Source organism: Fringilla coelebs (assembly GCF_963513975.1).
Source record: "Fringilla coelebs genome assembly, chromosome: 15".
Classification (NCBI taxonomy): Eukaryota; Metazoa; Chordata; class Aves; order Passeriformes; family Fringillidae; genus Fringilla; species Fringilla coelebs.
This window is the reverse complement of record NC_140041.1, coordinates 14,207,404-14,226,692: the sequence shown is the minus strand read 5'-3', so window position 1 is coordinate 14,226,692 and position 19,289 is coordinate 14,207,404. Positions and strand designations below refer to the sequence as shown.

General features: G+C 40.9%; 1 protein-coding gene across 7 annotated transcripts in view; it reads right to left on the bottom strand.

The window, feature by feature from the left end:
- The window catches only part of SGCD (sarcoglycan delta), a 306,126-nt gene that overhangs the window by 236,633 nt on the left and 50,204 nt on the right, over positions 1–19,289 (bottom strand). For 4 of the 7 annotated variants that reach the window (XM_084215999.1, XM_084216005.1, XM_084216006.1 and 1 more), the window contains exon 2: positions 14,762–14,832. The exons of 2 other annotated variants lie outside the window; for them this stretch is intronic. The gene's annotated coding sequence lies outside the window, so the exon portion shown is untranslated. Of the gene's footprint in view, positions 1–14,761; positions 14,938–19,289 lie in introns of those variants that run through there. One more of the 7 variants, XM_084216001.1, reaches the window with a different exon arrangement.

The window sequence follows — 19,289 nt, the reverse complement described above, 5'->3', positions numbered from 1 at the left end:
TATAAAATCATCCTTAGCAAGCTGGTCATTGATAGATTCCCCAGCAGCAGGGAGTGCATGTGACTCCTGTCCAGCACTGATGGGCCATGGAAGGCTGAAGAAGCCCGGAGTGCACGCACCAGTATTTCAACAAATTTTGTTCTGCACACACAAAAGCCCAAAAGAAAAGGCCCAAAGGCCAAATGTTAAAGGAAAGCAGCACACCAGAAATACAGGGATTTGTGTGAAGCTCCTGAACCTGCCATTCAGGGGCTGCTGACCCAAAGACAGTGGATGTGTGTCTCAGCTTCAGCTGCTCTACTTGCACATATACATTTCTAAAAATCTTTTTTCTAAACTCTTAACTTTTTTCTTTAAATAGTAAGCAAGAGCCTAGCTGTCTTTTTAACACAAAAAAACTCCCTCCATAATCACCTGCCTGGCAGTGGGAGGATGAGAACATGCCACTGCCTGAAATGGGAGTTTATGGATGAAAGTCCATCATGCCTGATGTTATCTAAGGACCTTGGACCCCAAATTCATTTTTAGAAACGAGATCATTCTTAGGCAGGTGAGTTTGCATCCACTTGCACAAATGAAGAGCCCCTGCCACTATCTTCCCTACATGCAGCATAGTCTCTCTCATGAAAAGTTCTGATCATTTCAGCAAATTAATGAGAACCAGATGGGTTTTTTTGCTTTTTGAACCTTTGCTCTCCAACGTGTTCTGGACCACTCACAGCTCTAAGCGGTACCACAACAAACATCAGAAATACAGAGAAATATTTCAGCGCTGTGTCAAGCTGGGATGATAAATATAAGAGAAATCTCTTGAACAGGAAAAGTCTTGCACTGGCCAAATTAAGCATGACTTTGCAGCAAAGAAAACTCCTGATACAAAGTGTTCTTTTGCAAACACCATTTTTCTGGGTTGACCTCTTGTAACAGATATATAAGCATATGCGCATAGAGAATTTTTTCTCCAGGGGTTTGTGCTCCTCAGCAATTGGGGAATCTTTGGGAAAAAAAAAATTATTAGCAGGTCACAGGAGATTGCTCTTTGTGTTGCTCAGCTGAGCTTTCTGTCTTCCAAAAGTAAACAGCCTTTTCAGCCACAGCAGTAACACGATGCAGGCAATCACCAGTCATGTTGAATTGCCATCAAACCACTGACGTTTAGTAAATTAAAGTCCCCAAGCCATCAGCTGTGCTCAGGGCCCATTTCAACTTGAGGATGTTCCATTACATTTTTTTTTTAAAGGAACTACTTTTTTTTGAACCTGGGAAATTGCAAGTGATTGCATTCAGCAGGCAAATAATAGAAAATTCATACATGCTGGAGAATAGGAATGAGGAGCCTAGAAAACATCAAGTGAGGACAAGGATCTGCTGATGATAATAGGAGGAAAAAAAACTTAATATAGATGTACAAGGGCAAACTGCTGCACTTGGAACCATTGGAATCCAGAAGAGCAGTAGACTAACTTTGTGAAAACAGTTTAAATTGCTGACTGTGTATCAGTCTGGGGGCTACAGCAGAAATAGAATTTTCTTTTCCCTTGAAATACCCATTTCCATTGTAAAAGCCTGACTGCCCATATAAGCCTCTTATACCTACAGGCTCCCCAGCCTGACATGCTCAAGATCTGGAGTCCTCAAGGCTTAAGGATGCAGAAGCATCCCTGCCCATGGATCTGAAAATCACCTGAATTACTTGCTCACCCCATTCTGGCAGGCCTGTCATACATGGGGACTCTTCAGGTGTGCAGCAGCAATCAAACCTCAGCTAAGGGCTCACAGCCACACTCTCCACAGCTGCAATTGAAACTCTAATTGCTATTAGAATTAATATAATTAAGTATGCAAATATGTATAAATAATTAAGTAATTAATCCAAATTCTAATTCAATTCTAATGAGCATCTTTATAATATATTTACTCACAAAACTGAGTCTTCATGTCCTCTTCGGCACACCCAACAGACATCAACAGAAGTGACATAAATTCTCAGTGGGTTGGTGGATCCATGAACCACAGACTTCACTGTGAGGTTCCAAATTTGGTCAAAGCAAGCAGGAAAAGCCAACTGCACCCTCAGCAACATTTCCTGCTGCCACAAGCACTTATGGTGGCGTTTCACAACTGGGGAGTGTAAAGCCCTAGGCTTGGATCTCTTGTTAGAGATGTGCTGCTTTGTCTATTAGTCTGCAATTTGTTTATTCTCCTTCTTCCAAACCAACTCAGAAGGGACTGTCAGGACAGACAACTCAATCTGAGCAGGTTGCCCAAATACACTCAGTCCTGGGGCAGGCCCGGTGGTTATTCGGGGCTGGCAGCTGGCACCTGCGGCCGTCAGCGCGGCACTTTCGGACACTGATGGAGGAGGACAGCTGGCTGGGCTGGCACGGGGTGCCAGCTTTGATGGATGGAGTGATGCAGTGTCACAGGCTCGTGGGCTGTCATTAACAGTCTGCCTTCCTCCGAGCAGGATGCCCGCGCCAGGCGGCAAAGCACCGGGGCGCTCCAAGAGCGGGGTCTGTCTGCGTGCTCTCCCACCTCCCAAAGCCTCATTAAACATCTTCTTTTTACACATCAGCACGTGGATTTTTGCAGATAAGGAGTACAGGGTATCGTAGCAGACAGCTGCTGAAAAGCCACTCCCTTTCGTGCGGAAAATTCGGCGTTTTTTATGGATAAACGAGTCGTGAAACGTTTTGTTCAGGCTATTTAATTCATCAACTGGCTGGACAGCAAATATGCTAGGATGTTAATTTAACAGAATTATTCCCCTTTCAATAAGGTAAATGTTAGATGAAGATCATTAGGCAGGCTGGCAGCCCTGTCATCCTCCTCCTGCCAAACCCACAACACGAAGGAGCCGCTAAAGAGGCTCTGGCAATGTGAAGCTTTACAATCTTCCCTGAGTGGACCCTCCTGCTGCCATGTTTCCTATATTTTTGGAGCTGGTTTAGCTTTGTTCCTTTATCCTACAGTTTTCATTTGTCTTTCAGAATACCAAAGCTATGATTTCAAAAGTCAAACATCCACATGAAAATCCATCAATACATTCATAGGAAAAACAAAGCCTCCTGCCTAAATGCTGCTCTGTGTGTCACATCACAGCCAGGAACCCTCTTCCTGATGTGCTATTGAGTTTATTTGACCATCAAATAAAATAACTTTCACAAATTGGGTTAGTGTTTTTCCCCACGGGAAGTGCCATTACTTATAAGTAGATCTTGACCTTACAAATGAACTCCATCCTGCCTTAGGTTGTTTAAAAATTGGGCTGTAGTTTCTGGGAGTTGTGTGGTTAAGGGCTGCATTCTCTTTTGGGGGAAAAAAAAATTATTATTGGTTCAGATCTTTAAGCTGAAAAATCATCACAATAAAAGTATTTCATTTTTTTTCCCCACTCCCAACTCACTACAATGCCTTAAGGAAAACAAAAGTCTAAACAGAGAAGAACAAATACTGCAAATTGCAACAAGGAACAGTAAGGGAATTATTGCACGATGCCCTCCTAAAATGATTTGGTCTGCTCCTGGCTACAGAAAAATACAAAGTCCTGATAAGAGAACCACCTGAAATTTGAAATTTTTATATTCCCCCCCTCCCCCCAGAAACTATAAAAAAAATCAGAACTGTTAATTACTCCATGATAACATAACTGCACTATTTTTTCTCGTTCTAGTAACAGATGGTAGGTATTGAAAAGCACCCCAGACTTCCAGGTTGGAAACGTTGTAATTCAGCTGAATTGGATCTCATTTCTCATATCTCACTCCCTTATTTCTAGATTTTATCCTTTGTCTTAACTTTTTAAAGTTTGATAAATTCTTACAAACAGAGGTTTTATGTTCCTGGGCATTTGTGCAGCACCAGCCCAGCCCAGGCACCAACACACAGCCAGATATGTGTGTGGGAAGGGGGTGACAGGATATGGGATAAGCCCCATTCATTGCCTCTTCCTGCCATTTTTACCCATTCCAATCTCTGTGGGTTCCCAAGTCACACTCATCACTGTCAGCTTCATTTCTCAATGCACATAAAGCAACAGGAGGAACATCTGGGCTGTTACTCATCTGTGTTCTTCCCCAACATTAAGAATTCTTCTATCTAATGTGGCAGAGCCAAAGCCAATACAGCTCCCTTGTGTTTACTTATCTTCATGAAAGAGCTACTGAAGCATCTCCAAGCTCTGCCTGAACAGGTCCTGAACAGGCTGACATGTCTCCCCCTCGTTTCCCTTCCATTTTTCTTCAGCTGCATTACGTGGTTATTGTCTCACATCTGAGCCCACAACTGTTCCAAGCCTGCCTCTTCCTTGTGGATAGTGCTTTTGTAAAAGAGATAATAAAACCTATTCTGCAGCTCTTAAAAGTCTCCTCACATAAGAAGACACGTGGGGAAAGCAGCCTTTCAAAGCTTTGAAGCTCTGTACCAAAACATCTGTTTGGGTTTCAAGGAGTTTGCAGCCCAGTTCCCAGAGCTCAGAGCTGGAGGCTGAAGAACCCTTCAGAGCTCTGGTACAGCTTTTTTCAAACATCTCCCCAAGATGGAACACAGAGGCTTGAGCTTAAATACAAACTGTAATGCCTCTTCCTCTCTCCATGTTTTCAGAGCTCTTCATCTAATTCTTCCAGCAGTTTTTCCTCTAAAATCTATTATGATGTCTCAGCAAGAAAGTTTTGGAATTTTTGGATATCTTCAGTTGGAAAGACAAGGGCCAATTTACATGTTAGACCAAAAAAACCACACAACAGCATTTAAATGGACCTATTAACCAAAATAGTCATCCTAAAATTTATCAGTTGTTGTGAAGAGGAAAAGAACACACAAGAACATACAATACAGACAAAACCACTTAATGAACAGCTGGAACTGACGAGTTCAGAAGTTCACTGAACTTAAATCGACTGACCTAAATTACTGAACTAAAAACTCTACTGTTTGACCTGGGAAAAACAGAACAGGATACAAACACTATGCTCTTCCAAAATAATCCCAAAACTTGTGGCCCCAGAGGTTGCCACTGAGCCAGCAGAGGTTGCCTCTCTTCACATGAGAACCACCAGTGTATTTCTCACAGCCACATCCTTCACCTGCAGAAACTTTCAGCTAACAGATTATTCTCCACAGAGATTTCCAGAAGCAGGTTAGGTGTCAGGAATAATCTTGATCCGTATTTTTGAACCAATTCAAATTTCTTATATGATGCTTTCTGATTCTTCAATTATCAAAGAGAATGAACAGTACCCCTATTAGCTTTTTCCATATCATGATTAGGAAACCTTCACCATCATTCCCCTACTGTCACCTCTTTCCCAGCTCTTTTTCTGTGTACAAAATTGTTCAGTCATTCCATCCTTTTCTTTAAATTTAAAGCTATTTGTTCAGTCATTTCATCATTTTCTTTAAATTTAAAGCTATCATCACCTGCCTGGCAAAGAATGGTTTGAAATTTGACTTCTCATTGACCAGAAGAAAGAAATATGCAGCTGCAGCATATCTAAAAAGAGATAAAATCTTGACCAGAGGTGGTAAAGGGAGAGCCCAGATTCTTTTGAATCACACCAAAATACCAAAAACCCTTTTCATGAGGAACATCTCTGCCACAAGGTCTAGAATGATACCTCACACCACCATATCCAGTTACTTTCCACAATTCCCCCCAAAATTACTTGTGCTACATGAGAAATACATTCCCAATTCTCTCCTCTTTGACTTTTCCCTTAAGGAACCTCTAGGATGAAAACCCCGATGTTCCTCATACTGCTGAGCTTGGAAGTTTTCAACAGCCACAGCTTCAATGAAACAAAAAAACTGATGACATTGTTCACAAAGACCACAAGACAGAAGTTTAAAAGATTCTCAGTTCAGCTGTCCTTTAAAGTTTCCTCTGCCTTTTTCTCTTTAGAGTATTAGCAATCGCTGAGAAGAATTTCTCATGTGGGTAATTTGATTTTTATCCCTGGAGTGGGTGGAAAGGACTAAGAGGATGATTGCTGACCTGACCAAAGGAAAGCTGGGAAGAGTTGAACTTCTGCTCCTGGGTACAGCACACAAGCAAACACTCAGGGGGAAAATGCCCACCTGTTCAAATTTGCTCAGTACTCACTCAGAACCATCCCTCTTTTGCAGTCAGGGGATGCTTTGCTTTTGTGTTTTCCATCCATCATACACCAAAAAACCAGAAAGCTTTAATTAATAAACCTCTGTCTAGGTTTGATACAAACCAAGACTTTTTCACAAAACCAATATTTCTCTTTCAGTGTGGAATTTTGTTTTGAAAAGACAACACAAACCATCTCAGAAAGACATTCCCCTGCTTGTCAAAGGGTTTGGAATCTTGCACCATCAGCAGCAAGATAGCTTGCACTGGATATCATGGATTTTGAAGACCATTAGAAGACCACAACATACCATTAGCTCATTTCATTTGATCAGTCACACAAAGCAGCCTCCCACAGTCCCCCTGTACTAAAGCTCATACCTTCAGTCCAACCAAAAGTCTCCCAGAAAGTCATTCTGTCACGATCTGAGTACATCAAAAGAAAGAAAATGTACAATCAACACACAGTTTCTCTATCCAGGCTTTCTCTATCCAGAAATGTCCAACTTTTAATCTTCCTGTCTTTAATTTGGAGCTGTTGGTCGTTCACATGTCTTCCTCCACCAAATTAAAGGCCTGCTATCTGTCCCAGTGATATGCAAAATGGAGCAAAGCCCAGTTCTGCAGTCTGACAAAGAGAGATAACTTTTCCCTGTCCAACTGGAGCAGCTTCCAAGAGTAGTGGAAAATCACACTTCTAATTCAGCTACACCAATTTATACCAGTAGGAAATAGGAGTCACATAGCCTCAGCAGTAGTTTTCAATAAGGGGCTAAAGGATAATAATTTCCAAAAATATTTATTAAGAAAATGCAAACTATAACAAAGCTGATGTCTAGCACTTACCTCACATTCCTTTTTCTCACCTATCCAGGCTATGTTCACAGCAATGAAACAAATGTTCATTCTCATATTTATGTTCTCCTCAAAATTTTTGTGCTTTCCTACACCTCTACTCAGCTGTGTCTGAATGATGGCAACCAGCTGAAGACAACATGATAAAAATAAATCAGAACAGTGCAGAAATGCTCCTTTGGGTTTGGTTTTTTTAAGTCTGCAAAATTAGTCCCTTCCCTTTGCTTCATCTCCAGTCACCACAGCTAATAAACTGTGCTCTCTCATAAGCGAAGTGATTTCTCTCAGTAGAGAAAGCAGACTATTTCTGCTTTAAAGAGCAAACATTTACACAATCCTCATGGCTCCTAGGATTCCTCACATCACAAGTTTCCTACTTAGAATCCTCCTCCCACATACACACCCCAACAGGCTGTGTCAGTGCAAGGGCTTAAAATACAGATTGCCTCATTCTTTACACAGCCCTGCCCTAACCCTTGCACTCTTCTTAGAGACAAAAGAAATCAGGATTGCTATTTAAATCACACAGCATGCAACACACTGGAGAAAAACTGGGAATTTTAGCCTTTAAGAGGTGATATGGATTTCCCATAAGGTGTGAGGTTTAACTGTGGATGCATCCCACAAGGAAAAGGGAGAGCACAAATAAATCTCTGTGTGGGCACTTTAGAGAAAATTACAACTGTAACACAACCTGGAAATCAAACAGCAGTCTGAGGAAAGCCAGCCTCACATCAGGACACCAGAAATATCAGGACAATTTAACACAGGCTCTCCCCAAATCCCTTCTGGTCAGTGAGGTCTATTTTCACTGCTGTAACCCTCAGCAAACAGCAGAAGCCAGTGTTTGCAACAACAATTAAAACATCACTAATTACAAAGGAACTCTGAGTAACTGTAGGCTTTTTTGGCTGTACAGCAGCATCTCAGGGCAGATGCCTGAGCAATCCTTCTCTCCCTCTCTGTGGGATGAGAACATTAAACACGAGACTGCTGCAAACATCAGTGTATTAAAAGTGCAACAGAAATGAACAATTGCAAAGAGCCTTTGTCGAGCCATGCGGAGCACTTTCCAATACTCTAACTGCGTCAGAGGAGCTGACCTGCTTGCATTCCAGCAGGAGTCTGGAGCTGACTTCAAGTCACACACAGGAGTTAAGAGAATGAAGAGCCGTGCTGGAGTTGTTTTACAAAAGCAGCCAACAGCGAGGTCTGCTTTTGTTAATAAAAATCATTATATGAGAAAGATGTCAAATGCTAGCTTTTATGCCAGCCGAAACTTCGTCTTGGGAAAAAGGCTCTTTGAAAGTTGCAATCACTCCAGCTGCCTTCAAACCAAGCGTTTTAGACCAAAAGAATCATTTTCGTTTCTTTTTATTTTCCTCTTCACACAAAGCCCAATTATTTCCTTGCTATAATATGATGGTTCCACCTCTCCGTTTGCTGGAGGATGCCCACCCCACCCAGCACCCACAGTTCTCACACACCCAACCAGTACTTCAACTTCCATCCAAACCCATTCTTGAAATACCTTCCCAGAATCCCAGCAGGAATTTCCCCATCCAATATCCAGTTCCCACCAGCTTCTGAAATCCTCTCACTCTACAGACTCAATCCCTCCTCCTGCTCCCAGTAAGGTTCCTGCCTCACAAATTACTCCCCTGGACCAATCTTCCATAGAAAACCTTTAAGTCCAAACTCACCTAAAGCACTTTGATAATAGAAAAGCATCTAGGTGTGGATTATTTTATACCTTAGTGAAATGCACAGCCAGACGACCCCAAGCATAACTTATCTTTAAGCCAGTGTGACAATCAGAAGAAACAGCACAATCAGAATCCCCCGTGGCTCCTCCATTAATATGAGACTTTGCCTACAGCAGCCATGGAAAATTGCATCCAGGTTTGTATGGTTTTTCATATCAGCTGTGAGAGTGATATTGAAGGTCACAGCAAAAGCATCTGCCTCTAGTTCTACTCGGAGCAGCAGAGGAAAAAGCAGCCAAGAAGTTTGTCCAGAAAAGTTTAAAGGGATGGAGGAGATCTCCAGAGGAGACTTTAAGCAAGGTGAGGTGTATATGACAATAAACCCACAGCTCAAAAACCACTCACAGGCATAAGCACTCAGCTTGTCTCTCCTCCCCGTTAAATCACACTGCCCTCCCACAGATGAGAGCTCTGTGCCAGCCAGAGAACAGGCTGGGATGAGTGGGGAGAGATTAACTGCAAACTGAGAAAGAGGAGGATGCTCAAGATAGCAAGCAGCAGCTCTGCAGGGCAAACAGGGAAGAGAAACTGTGCTCAAAAAGCAGATTTAGAGAACTGGGTGGTGAATGTCTAGAGTCACTGGGGCTTGGGACTGCAAACAGATTTCCTAATGACAGAAGCAATGAGACACTCTTTTTTTACCCACACAAGCCTTGCTTCTGGGGTGATGAGTCCTCTTCCCCAGAGCCTCTGACTTCCACAACCCTGAAAACTAGAATTTTCTCTGAACTTCATTTCTCATTCATAAATCAGAGTAATGATACCATGTCTAGCTCCTGGGGTCTTCCTGCAAGCAATACTTCAACTATTGTGAAAACTATGCAAATATCACTCATGTTACCACAAATGATATCAAGACAGTCACAACAAAAGGTGGTTCTGATCTTAGCATCTTCAGCAGAAATTAAGTCATTTTCACTAAGAATGAAACACCTCTTTCTTTTTCTTCTTCAAACTAAGAAAGTCACATAACTTCAAATCTGTGCCAAGAGAACAGCTCTTACAGGTTAGGGAAAATATATGTAAATAACTAACTAAATCCACTGATACCAGCCCAGACAGAACCACACCTGCCATTGCTTGCTCGGTCCTGAGAGGTGGGACCTACAAGGACTCCTCATGGACACCAGAGATCTAAGAAAAATGAACATCCAATGCCCACTGAATGTCTTGACTGCTTTAAAACAGTTCCTCCAGTTTAATCCAGAAGGGTCCTCACACCCCATTTAAAACAACTCATGTGTGTCTTTACAGTAGATAATTCTTCTCTTTTAAAGAGGGAAGTAAATTAAACTCTGAACCCTAATCACATTAATAGCCCCTCCTGACACTATAAATCACTGATGCAGAGTTTTGTTCATGCCCATAAATTACTGACACCATGCCCTCCTGCAGAAGATTCCTCCTCCTTAAAAGCATATTAATATGTTTGCACCCAGTCTCCTTTTAAATACACTGGCTCACATTGTCAGCTTTCTTAGTGCTCTAGGCACCATTTTCAAATTTCATAATCAATGATATCATTTTCCTTCATGGCAGTAATTTGATTACTTCTCTTGGGTGTGACAGGCATTTGTGGCCATTTCTTTCTGTCTTCATCTCAAATTCCTAATCTTCCTTCCTTCCCTCCTCCCCATAAAACCTGTGCAAAATTGATAAAACAACATCAATAAATCAAGGCTCTTGCACTTTCCCTGAAGTGACTGCATTCCAGATTTCTTCTCTGAAACACAAACAAGGACATAGTTCATCTAGTTCAACAGCACGACCAAAAGGGGTATAAAATGATGATGATCTTTTGTGGCAGCTATTGCCAGTTTAGTTAATATGACTGACTGCTTTTCCTGTGCAAGCTGTCTCTTCTAGATTACCCTATCTTTGAAATAATCACCACTACCACCTAACATTTAGTAATAATTTACCCCACAGCAATCGGTATGACAGAGCCCACATCAGCCGAAACAAAATTGCAACATTCAAAGAAGAAAAAATAATTAATTCACATTTGTTTCTGACAAGTTCAGAGTCCCTGCTGACCAACCTGTACACTGCACTGTTGAAGTACAGTACATTTAGAACTTTTCATATACAGCATCAAAGGAATAAGAGTTCAAACTGAAGTTGCCACTTTCTTCCCACTAATTTCAGACATTTTAATGACAGCGGGAACAGGAGGCAAGAAACCTGTGTATTAATCAAGTTCTAAAACAAGCTGCAGAAAGATGCCTGCCCATCCCTGAATTTGGCTGATTTCACCAATCACACAACTCTTAAGGACACTTGAAACCACTTCTATTTCCACAAACATCTGGAGAGACAAAGTGGAATGCAGCTGATAGCACCTACTGCGTTTTCTTTCAGGGAAAGTTGGGGTTTTTTTCAAGGTTAATAAACTGACTTCTCTCTTCCTCTACCCCCCATGAATACAAAGCATTCCAGAGGAAGGCTGGGGGATCATACACACATTCTCTTAGCCAGGGCTGAGTAAAACTTCTTTGATTATTTTCCCCTTCTTTGAGAACTTCTTTGATTTTTTTCCCCCTCACTCATAATATTTGGGTGAGATAAAATACTGCAGGTGTGATATACAGATTTAGACTATGGAAGCTTAGTACAGGTGACCTAATTCAAAAGACAGATTTCCATGAAACAGATAATTCAGGGTTTTTTCTCCTAACTGCTTTTTGAAGTACCTGATTCAAGATATTTAACTTGTGACATCAGATTCCATAAAGTATTCTGTTCTCCCTTGAGGTATCTCAGAGCAATCTGATTTTTTTCTGCTGGAGAACCACACTGACATAAGAATTTCTATTAAACTTTTATCTGCAAACATGATGCAATGGTGCTCATTTACAACTGCAGAAGAGAAAGTCCATGACTGAGACAAGAGTAAATGGACCATGCAGGCAAAAGAATTTCCAACTTTCAGATGCTGAATTAGGGCAAAAACAATTGTCCAAACTGTCATATTAAATCATTATTAATTATTTATCCTATGGAAGAAAAATATGTCAAGAGCTTGTTGGGACAGAACCATTAACATGAGGAACCCTGTAAGTCAGATGTAGTTTTTTACTCCAAGAGTTGTTGATCTTTTCCAGGAGTTAAAGCCCAAATGCTCACAACATGAATTTTGAGAAGGCTGAAGCAGCAGAACATAACCAAACCAAAACTTTTCTTTGAAAAGAGCAATGCACATTCCTGGAATGAATAATTCCTTCTTGTCTGTTCTATTAATTCCTTCTTCTTGACATTCATATTTCTATCATAAATCAGCTGCAATTTTCTTTTCCACAAGATGAAACCTGTGCTAGTAGACAAGTTCATATTCACTGTGAATTACTGAAGCATCCATGTAGCTTTTTTTTCTTGCAGATTATTTTCACAGAAATTCCTTTTAAGCAAGTTAGAAGCAGGTTCTTTTACAATGCCAAAGCAGCAATTTTTTTTGCTTTTTTTCTCTTTACTGAGCTAATAAAGACACTCATCAATTAAACACAAAAAGTGATTTTAAATTTAAAATTATCATTCTGACTTCAAGCTACATGTATGAAGCTTACATGTTACTTTTGCTCCCAGATTGAGGCAAAAAGAAGTAACAGATCTGACCTACAAAGCTGCTTGGAGGAACTATGGCATCACATTCTGCTGCTCTTAAAAAGTAGCATCCCATTTTGCTGCTCTTCAAAACCATCTATTTGTTCAGGGTCCCTTTCAGACTGAGAGGGTATTACCATTTTTCCTAAGGCCAGCACGTGAGGAATTAAAAAATAAAATAAGAAAATGATATCTCAAACAGTGGTTGGAGAGATACTATTGCAAAAATCTGTATCCCCACATCCCTATTGCCAGCGTCACAGTTTGTGGAACAGGGAACAATTCACTATTTCAAAGGAAGCCAATAACCATCATGAGAGCTCCCATGGGTGACATTACTTAATCTGCAGTTTCATCTTCCAGAGGAAAAAGAAGCCTACGAGGAAAAACTATTTCCATAAACAAGGGTCTTAAAAGCTGAACAGAAAAAAGATTTTGGGTAAGTTTCAAAATTCAGGCACTTCTGTCTAATAATCCTGGTCGTGCCCTTCCTCCCCTCAAAGCTGGGGAATTATTTGAAGCCAATGAAAGCTCAAAACTTTGGGATATGCAGATCTTGGGGAGCTATATCAGAAGGGCCAATAGGAAGAAGGAATTTCTTTATTTCTGTGTCAGCCTCCCTGTGGCTCTGTCAAAGCAGCAGCAGTAACACTTTACACCTTCCAGAGCATGTGCCCTGCAACACACCTCACACGAGCTCCTCCATCCCTGCCAGAACAAATGTTAAAGCAGTTTGTTACTCCTCATCCTCCTCTTTGATCATTTCAAAGCTTTGAACAGTAACAGACTGCTGAGGAGAGAGCTACCAGCACTGACAGGGAGAGAGGATCTGCTACAGCTGATATGCAGCACACAGAGACAGCGTGCAAGGGATCTCCGAGGCAGGAAAAGCAAAAGGAATTGCAGGCACTTCATCCTACAAGGATCAACAAATCCCACAGACAGACTGTAATTGCACAAAATAGTTCTGCAGAAGGGAATATGAGAGGAACCGAAGTTACCTGCAATTTCATAGTTCTCATTGAAATGCAAACTACATTTTTAGGAGACTGAGGAAAACGGGCATTATTTATGTCTATTTAGAAGACATAAGGAAAGCAAGAAGGGAAGGGAGGAAGATTCTCTTCTGCCAGCTTTGAGACCAGGCAAGTAGCTTAGCTAAATAAACAAGGTCTTCAAAAGTATACTGATAATATTTAAAAACTATAAGCAAAATCTGCATTCCACTGGCAAAGCTGTAAAACTTGCTTGGAGACTACACATAGTGCTCTAATCACACTGGCTCCTCAGAGCTGACCCATAAAAGCCAGAGCAGTTACTGACAGATGAGCTAAAAATTTCTGACTGGCTTTTTGGGGGAACAAGCCATGGATTTGTATTTGGAAGCTATTCCAAAACTGTTAAGAGTCATGTAGAATAAACAGCCTTTTGCTCAGCTGCCAACATAACCAGCCCAAAAGCTCGCCGAGGTGACTTCAGACAGAAACAGAAAGCCTCTGTGTTTCTACCTACCAGAGCTTGCACTAAATTCCCCTCTCTGACACAGAGGAGCTCAGTGCCAGGAAACAACAATGAATTCACAGGCCAAAGGCTCACATCTGCTGCCTGGCTTTGAAATCCTTCCTTGCTTTTACAGACTTAAATTGCAAAGGATGCCAGAGCCCAGTGCCGCTTGGAGGACCCCACTGACCACGCTGTGGCCACACAGACCAGCCTGGAGACCTTCACTGCTCAACAGCTTCAGGTTTTGAGGTGCTGCTTCCTACACATGGTTACAGTGCCAATGCAAGACCTGAGCCTGCAGAAATCCCTTGGAGGTGCACATCTGCTGGGATTAGGAGGTTCAAGGTGCCTCCAAAATGTTAACAAGGAAAACATGAAGACATGTCACTCCATAACCCACGAGCACAGAATCATATGAAACACAGAACAGTGTGGGTTGGAAGGTATCATAAATTACATCACATCCTAAGCATGGCAGGGAAACCTTCTGCTAGACCAGGTTGCTCAAAGCCCCATCCAGCCTGGCCTTGAACACTTCCTGGGTTGGGATAACATGCTGCTTTTCTTACTGGAAAGGAGATTAAATATAAAACTACCTCCTGTGTGAGTCTGTCCAGCAGTTTCTGGCAGCTCCCTCTGAAATGGAACCATCAGTTGTAAGGTGTCTCCTCTGCACCCAGGTTTCAGGACCAGGAAAACTTAGTTACCAAATGAAATGCTGAGAGCGAGCATGAGCAGCCTTTCAGCTGTGACAGGAAACCAGACACAGGGTAAATCTTGTCTTTATTTACACATCATAGACTGACTGCAGTGATTTCAAACTCTAGCCTTTTTTTCTCTGCAATGCATACCATATCATTACCCCCTGAGAGGCCACTTTACACTTGGCTCTCCTGCCTCCTTTCTCCTGCTTTGTTGTATAAAGTTATATGGAAAATAATACCTAAGTGGCTCCGCATCCTGCAGGGAAGTAGCTTAAAACATCACTCAGTCTTTCTGAAAATTTTCATGCCACTGCAAACAAAAAAAAAAAAAGTCAGTCATTATACCTCAAACTTGACAGTTTCTTTTGGATTGAAAACCATAAATTAAGTAAAAAATATTTATTTATTCAAACACATGGGTTTGCTTTCCACCAAAACACTTCTGACAGCTGCAAAGATGACAGTAACCTCTGATACCTGCTCTGCATCACCCTTGTGGCTGTCTTGTTATTTCTGGAATCCCAAAAGTTACCTCCTGAAAAATCAAATCATTCTGTCCTAATTAGAAGCTTCTGAAGACAAACTTCAATTGGGATGTACACTTCCCACACATTAAACACTAATTCAGAAAGCAGGAAGCCCTTCTCAGCATGTCCTTCAGATGAGAGGTTGCACACTTAAAAACACCAGGTTTAAAACCCAAGCTGAAAACTCTGCTGTTTAATAATGAAACACAGCAGTTGCACTGCAGCTTCTGGAGTTCTTCTAGTAATAAATAAACCCCTGACTGCAGCAAGACAGGCTTTGAGAAGATTCCTCACAGTCAACAAGTTTAACAGGACCAGAATTTACCCTCTCAATGCAAATGTGGGGGTGATAAACTCTTTTTTCCTCACACACCTGCTATGACAGGAGGAGGATATAACTGCTTTAAGGCCATCCCAGTCCCTTTCCAGGGATGACATTGTCTTCTATTCCAGTGATCAAGCACACAGTTTGTGAACAATCAGGTCAAAATACCTCAAGTGCCACAAGTTCCCCATGTTCACCTTAGCTGGTGGAAAACAGGAATATCAGCTGGGCTGATTTAGCTTTTCTGCAGCAAATTCTCACTACTTAAAAGCACCTCACAGTCAAGGTCACTACTGCTGGACAAGCAGAAGTGCATGGAGGAGAAGTGAGCACTTCAGAGCCTGTTACTCTCCTCTGATCATCTAATGCTGCTCATAATGCAAATCTGATAATTTACTAGGGATGTGACATAATGTCCATTTTTGCTAGGCAGGCAAGGACTACTAGCAGCTAAAACACTAATTTAAGGACTATTAATAACTTAATTTCCAAAGTTAGTATTTTCATTTGTGGCAAAACTTCAGTTGCTTGGTACACTCTCCTGCAAAAACAGAACTTGTCTGGAGTAGGCTAGCCACTAGATATGACCCCATTTATGGCTCTAAATTACTGATGCAAATTTTTCAGGGCAGATATCCAGCGATTCAAAATCAACAATCTGACATTATTTTTGCCTGTGTGCTACCAAAAGCCAAAACACACTTTGGGACTTTCTGACAGCGTGTGTGGTTTAGGCAGCAAAAGCACTGTGCCCTGAAACCAACAACAACAACAGTTACATCACATAAGCAGTTTCCTAGAAACATTTGCACTCTCAATTTTCACCTATTTAAAGGGAAGTGACAAGGCTCTAAGTCTCACAATCAAAGTACTGTTTTATCACATGGGGACAATTTAATTTTTACCTTCTGTACAAGTGCTTAATAAGGCAACTCCAACATGTACTTTTATTTAATTAAGCACAATCTCCTGGTAACAGAATATAATACATCTTTAAAACATTCTGTGTTGCTTCTAGCAGCATGCAGCTGAAGTTACACAAATTACTGCATCCCCCCGTGCTACTTTCTGATGTGGTGTAAATTGGCATAATTCTGAGTGCTGTTGATTTGTACCAAAGGGTGGCTGATCCATACAGTTCCAAGCTTTCAAAATGAGAGACAAAAATATATTTGATATGCCCCACCTGAGCAACATCTGAGGCCATGTCCCCTCTCCCTGCCTGGCAGCCAAGCCCAGCACCAGAGGGGTCCCTCTGGGCACCTGAACCCCATTTCACAGGAAGCCTTAAATGCTTCATGAAGGGCTTTAATCACTTAAAATTTACTAGAAGTAGAAAAGCATGTAACTTCCTCTCTTAAATGTAATTATGGGTTATTAGAAAATACATTACAACAATGGGTGCCAGAACCACCCAGGTAGAACTCAAAGTTTCAAGGCTCTCCTTGTCCTGATAGCTGAGAGCATTCTGAAAACTGTTGTTTACTCTTTAACTTTTAACTGAGAGGCCTTGAAATATAATCAATGCTCACTTATGAAACCCTACAATTTTAATTACTGTTTTCAGAAACCCTCTATCACATGTTTTATGTACAATCAATGCTGACCCATAAAGGGAAAACACTCTCACATTCTGGTATACAAGAAGTTTGCTCTTTAAGAAGAAAACAATCAATTACTGATCATCTAACTGTCTCTGTGTGCATATCTATTGCTCTTCTGTTATTGCAGATTAGACATGATTATGTCCCAAGAAAGCAAAAATGCTATAAAATTCCACTTCTGATTTGTTCAGTGTAAGATTTTATTTATGTTGTGACTTAGGGTGGTAGATTTTTATTTTTTTAAACCTACACAAAGCATTTTTCCCTGTGTAGCAGCTAAGGGGGCAAAAAAAAAAAAAAAAAGTAAATCTTGCAACACCACAATTTGATCAATGTGTTTTGACACTGCTTCCTTCTAAATCATTCTTAATATGCTGAGATCTGAATGCATGTTGACACATCAAGATACAATTGTGTGAGAGTTGTCATGCATTGAGAGAAAACTCTTCATGTATGTATCTATGTATCTCTGGTTTTAATATGCTGTAGCAGATCATGCCATAAGAAGCCTTCCATGCCCAGATTTTGTGTTTGAGTGTTACTTTTTATTTCATCTGAGGTGGGGGATCAATCTGAAATCTTTCCAAAGAGGCTTTACAAAATATCATTGAGAAAATCATTGGCTTAAAGCACACAAGAATAATGCTTTCCTAATTAGCACCCATAAATAAGAGGCATAAAAAGCCCAGTGACAGACATTGAGAGAAAAGACGTGCCAGGACATCCATGTTCTTTAGTTTTAGTCCATTAGGAACAGGTTGATAAAATGCTTAAAAAAAAGCCTACCTTAAATTTCTGTTCAAAATCATTAGTTGAATTTTAAAAAGTAATGTATTTGTACATAAATTGGTGTTATCAGGTACATTTCAGCCAACCTGCTGAAATCATATCATTTACACTTACCACTCAGAGGAAATGAGGTAATAGGTTCATATTTAGGAATAAAGACTTCAAAATAGTGACCCAAACTTCTTATTCCCTCTTCAAAGAGCCTGAAACTATACATCACATGCAGGCACTTGTATGGCAGCAGGCTAAATAGCAGCCATCCTGTGGTAAAATGCAAACCAGAGATTTGCACAAAAATGGGCAGCTAGACTCAGAAAGGATGTATGATACAGAAGCCATGGAACACTACACTGAGCACAAAATTTGTACAAATCTTATTACTAAAAAAATCAGGTCACAAAAGCCAGAGTATTCTCAGAAACAAGGCAAAGTTCACAGTAAATACTTCAATATTTTTTGCAGCCCAAATGATATCCAGCTGTGCCTGAAGTCCTGTTACTCCCTATCCCTACAAAGTACAGCTCAACCAAAGCAGGAGAAAAAGTCATTTCTCTTCAGAGGAGAAAAGAAAGAAGAAAAAGGAAAAGAGAGCTGAAGGAAGTTAAAAGAGTGAAGAGAAGGCAGCAAGGGGGTGCTGGGCTGCCTGATCAGCAGGCAGGCACCAGCTCCAGCCAGGACAGCAGCACAGCACTCCTGGAGCCACAGCAGCCTGGCTTGGCTCTGCAGGAATATTCCCCTCTTTACCTTCTCCTCTTGCTCCAGCACTGAACCTTGCATGTTAATCCCAAGGATCCTCCTTATTTAATAAATGCATTAAAGTCTATCGATTTTCAGTGACTACGAAAGGTCAAGTCAAAACAAAGCAGGAACATTTTGCAATGCACAGGGCTGTAAAGAAGAAAAAATTCCTAATGAGAGTAAGTGGTTACTGTGCAGATTGAAGCAAAACTTCAGCCAGTCAAACTCATGTCTAGTTACATGGATATAAGCAGAGAGGAATTCCACTTGGGCCAAAACTTCAAGCAATATTCCCTGTGCTCTTATCCTGTGATTTTATTTGCATGCCCAGGAGACAAATTTTAGTCTCAAAACCTCAGACATTATTAGTATTTGTTTAAAGGCCAGGAAAGGCTGCTCTAATCTTTCATTGTGACCTCCAGTTCAATAAGGACCAGAAGATGGAAGCTAAAAGCTTCACCACCCATCTCACAGAGAAACAGGGATGAAAAGTGATCCCCTTCCATACTCAGGGCATCCCAGGTCACAACAGGCAATGGCAGGGAAATGAGAAGCAAGTAGGTGCCCAATTTTTAATATCTGTGATATGAAATCTTTCATACAAGCTAATTTATGCAACAGTCACATTTTCTTTTTCCAAACTTTCTCATTCCACCCAAACCTACCCACAATGAAAAATGATGCTATGATTAGAGGCATGCTTAATTACTTTCCAGCAATAAAATTTTATGAACCAAATTTTTATCCTAGCCTGTGTATTTTCTTATTTATTTTTATATATTCA